This window comes from Triticum dicoccoides, chromosome 2B (genome assembly GCF_002162155.2).
Source record: "Triticum dicoccoides isolate Atlit2015 ecotype Zavitan chromosome 2B, WEW_v2.0, whole genome shotgun sequence".
Classification (NCBI taxonomy): Eukaryota; Viridiplantae; Streptophyta; class Magnoliopsida; order Poales; family Poaceae; genus Triticum; species Triticum dicoccoides.
The window spans coordinates 656,125,666-656,130,463 of NC_041383.1; positions in this window are offsets into that span (position 1 = coordinate 656,125,666).

A 4,798-nucleotide genomic window follows, 5' to 3' on the forward strand; every position below is an offset into this window, starting at 1 on the left:
AGCCGTACCACTCCATCCCGTTTTTCCCGGAGGTTGATTTTTTTCACTAAGTCCCGAATATTTTGACATTATCATGCCATGTTCATCACATCATATCTCTGCATCCGTAGTTCCGTTACATTCGTGTAATATGTTAAATTGTTTGACTCGACGAGTAAATCATTTCATTCCATTGCATCATGTTCTTTTGAGCTCATCTTGATGCCTGATTCATTGTTGCAAGAGTGCTTCGTGATGTTGTCTGCTGTCTGTTAACAGAACATGCTCTTTTGTCATTTTTGCCATGATTGATGTATGCATCCTATGAGGTTGATGTCTAGATGTGTTTTGAACTATGCCATGTCTTCTTTACAGAGGTGCTTACCATGTATTTTTGTGATCAATGTGGTGACTAGCACAAGCATGCAAACTAGGCTTCATGATGTTGCTGATTTTAGTCCCTGTTCTGCTGTTATTTTGATGCTATGTAAACATGTTGCTACAGAGAGATCCATGCATATTTTGAGTTACTTCAGTAAGGGTGTTTTGAACATATGGTTATTGTATATCCATTTATGCCCTTGGTTGCAATTATGGAATAGTCTAGCATGTTATTTTCGTGCTCTACTTTTGCTTCAAAATGTTTCCTGGCAGATTGTTTACATGTTATGCAATTTTGCCAAGGTTGCTATAGTTGATCCTGGCATGCTATGGACTTGTTCCTGCCTTGGTTTGTTTCACAAACATGTCTTCTTGATGATGCTATGCTTATCTTGTCATGCAATGACTTGTGGTGAGTGAATCGAGCTTGTTAAGTAGTGTACTTGATGTTGTTGTTTTGCTAGGCTGAATCTGTTATTTCGTGATGCTATGTAAACCTGCTGCTACAAATTATTCTATGCATAATCTGGAGATGTTCACTAAGAGTGTTTTGTTCTACATGTTATTATCTATCCATTCATGCCCCTGGTTGCATTTATAGCCTGTTGTAGCTTGTTGTAATCTTGCTCCAAAGTTGCTAAATAATGTTGCTGTCAGCCTGTTAACATTAAGTTCAGTTGTTGCCATGTGTTTTGCTAGTGATCCATGCACCCTATGAACTTGCTATTGCCATGCTTAGCTTCACAAACATGCCTTATTACTGTTGGTTGCCTTGCCATGCCATGTATTGCTCTGTAGTGAGTTGCACAAGCTCATCTACATGCCTTCATAATTCTGTTTCTGTCATGTTTGAATCTGTAATATAACTTGCCATGTTTACATGGGTGCCATCATATTTTCTGATCCTTTTTGGCTCATGGTCAGTAAGGGACTTTTGATCTATGCAATCAGTAGATCGATGCCATGACTTTTTTTGCCATGATAAGTTCCTGTAACATGTTGTTTGATAACTCTAAACATTGCAACCTGATGTTATCTTCTTCAAAGTCTGAATTGTTATTATTTGCAATCTTGCCATGTGTGTTTGAGCATGTTCTAGTGATTTCTGGAGATAGCTCAGTGTTCATGTTTTGTTATGCTTTACCTGTACATCATGCCATGCCTTTTGTTTTCTTGTTGAGGTCCTGTAGCATGTTGTTTTGATGCTTGCAATATACCTAGTTGCTGTTTTCGACAGATTGTTGCTATAACTTGTATAGTGTGTGTGTTGCACCGTTGCTCCGTTTTGAGTGTGCTCTATATGAAACTTGCTTAGAATTGCATGTAGTTCCATGTTATCATGTTGCATCCATGTTTTGAGGTTTTTGCTTGATGTTTGTATGCATTTTGCATCAATGCCATGTTTAACTTGTTTTGCTCGTATCTTCTAGGCCGTAGCTCCGAACTAAATGAACTTTATATGTAACTTGACTAGAATCTCGTGTAGATCATCTTGGTGCATCTTAACTTGCTGTTTAACAACTTGAACATATGGTTTATTCAGATCTAGACTAATTTCGAAATATGCATATGAGGACTTACCGGAATTGTTATATGTTGTTCCCGGCCTCATTTAAACTTGCCTTGATGTGTTGCTCTTGTGTCCATCATCTCTTGCCATGAGTAGCTTCATGTAGTCTTGTCTTGCATCATGTGCATCATGTCTTGTATATGTGTGGTGTGTTTACCTTGTTGTGTGCTTCTTCTCGATAGTTCCTGTTTCGTTGCGATCGTGAGGATTCGTTCGTCCACGCTTGGTTCGGCTTCATCCATTCATCATCTTCATGGACTCGTTCTTCTTCCTTGCGGGATTTCAGGCAAGATGACCGCTACCCTGCATCTCACTACTATCATTGCTATGCTAGTTTCTTCGTTCTGTCGCTATGCTGCGTTACCTATCACATGTTCTTCAAGCCTCCCCAAATTGCCATGAACCTCTAACCTTTGACACCTTTCCTATGCAAACCATTGCTTGGCTATGTTACCGCTTTTGCTCAGCCCCTCTTATAGCGTTGTTAGTTGCAGGTGAAGTTGAAGATTGCTCCATGGTGGACAGGATTTTGGTTGGGATATCACAATATCTCTTATATTATTAATGCATCTATATACTTGGTAAAGGGTGGAAGGCTCGGCCTTATGCCTGGTGTTTTGTTCCACTCTTGCCGCCCTAGTTTCCTTCATACCGGTGTTATGTTCCCGGATTTTGCGTTCCTTACGCGGTCGGGTGATTTATGGGACCCCCTTGATAGTTCGCTTTGAATAAAACTCCTCCAGCAAGGCCCAACCTTGGTTTTACCATTTGCCTCACCACCACCTATACCTTTCCCTTGGGTCGGCCAACTCGAGGGTCATATTTATTTTAGCCCCCCCCCGGGCCAGTGCTTGTCTAAGTGTTGGTCCGAACCGGTCAGACTGCGGGGCCACCTAGGGGCAACTCGAGGTCTGGTTTTACTCGTAGGCTGACCCATCCGGTGTGTCCTGAGAATGAGATATGTGCAGCTCCTATCGGGATTTGTCGGCGCATCAGGCGGCTTTGCTGGTCTTGTTTTACCATTGTCGAAATGTCTTGTAAACCAGGATTCCGAGTCTGATCGGGTGTTCCTGGGAGAAGGTATATCCTTCGTTGATCGCGAGAGCTTATCATGGGCTAAGTTGGGACACCCCTGCAGGGTATAATCTTTCGAAAGCCGTGCCTGCGGTTATAGGCAGATGGGAATTTGTTAATGTCCGGTTGTAGATAACTTGACACCAGATCCGAATTAAAACGCATCAACCGCGTGTGTAGCCGTGATGGTCTCTTCTCGGCGGAGTCCGGGAAGTGAACACGGTTTCTGGGTTATGTTTGACGTAAGTAGGAGTTCAGGATCACTTCTTGATCATTACTAGTTGACGACCGTTCTGCTTGCTCTCTTCTCGCTCTTATTTGCGTATGTTAGCCACCATTTATGCTTAGTCGCTGCTGCAGCCTCACCACTTTACCCCTTCCGTTCCCTTTAAGCTTTGCTAGCCCTTATACCCATGGTAATGGGATTGCTGAGTCCTCGTGGCTCACAGATTACTACAACAACAGTTGCAGGTACAGGTTATGCGATGATCATGACGCGAGAGGGATGCTTGCTTGTGTTGAGTTCTTCTTCTGCTTCTTCTTCGATCAGGGAATAGGTTCCAGGTCGGCAGCCTGGGCTAGCAGGGTGGATGTCGTTTGAGTTCCTGTTTGTGTTTCGTCCGTAGTCGGATGTTGATCTTATGTATTGTGATGTTGTATTCATGTGGCATTGTATGCCTCTTGTATGTATCCCCATCTATTATGTAATGTTGATGTAATTATATCCACCTTGCAAAAGCGTTTCAATATGCGGTTCTATCCTTGGTGGGAACTTCGAGTCTCTTTAGGATAGTATCGCATATTGGGCGTGACATCAGAGGTGTTCAATCGACACCTCGTCGGCCCTGCGGATATGGATGGAACGCACGTTGTACTTGTGGCATAGCTCAGAGGTGTTCAATCGACACCTCGTCGTCCCTGCGGATAGGGATGGAACACATGTTGTACTTGTGGCGTAGCTCAGAGGTGTTCAATTGACACCTCGTCGTCCCTGCGGATAGGTATGGAACGCACGTTGTACTTGTGGCGTAGCTCAGAGGTGTTCAATCGACACCTCGTCGTCCCTGCGGATAGGGATGGAACACACATTGTACTTGTGGCGTAGCTCAGAGGTGTTCAATCGATACCTCGTCGTCTCTGCGGATAGGGATGGAACGCACGTTGTACTTGCTGCGTAGCTCAGGGGAATGCTTTTAACTTAGGTGACTACGGGGTCGCAGCTAAGCCCCCGAGTGGGAGGATTGCTCTCCACTTGGAGTGTTTTTTAACTTAGGCGATTACAGGGTCGCAGCTAAGTCCCCGAGTGGGAGGATTGCTCTCCACTCGGAGTGTTTTTTCACTTAGGCGATTACGGGGTCGCAGCTAAGCCCCCGAGTGGGAGGATTGCTCTCCACTCGGAGTGTTTTTTAACTTAGGCAATTACAGGGTCGCAGATAAGCCCCCTTGTGGGAGGATTGCTCTCCACTTGGAGTGTTTTTTCACATAGGCGATTACAGGGTCGCAGCTAAGCCCCCGAGTGGGAGGATTGCTCTCCACTCAGAGTGTTTTTTAACTTAGGCAATTATAGGGTCGCAGCTAAGCCCCTGAGTGGGAGGATTGCTCTCCACTCGGAGTGTATTTTAACTTAGGCGATTACGGGGTCGTAGCTAAGCCCCCGAGTGGGAGGATTGCTCTCCACTCAGAGTGTTTTTTTAACTTAGGCGACTCAGATTCGCGGCTAAGCCACCCACTGGGGGATTTTGGACATAGATGCTTATGTGAAACTGATCATTATGATATTGAAAAAAATCTTGT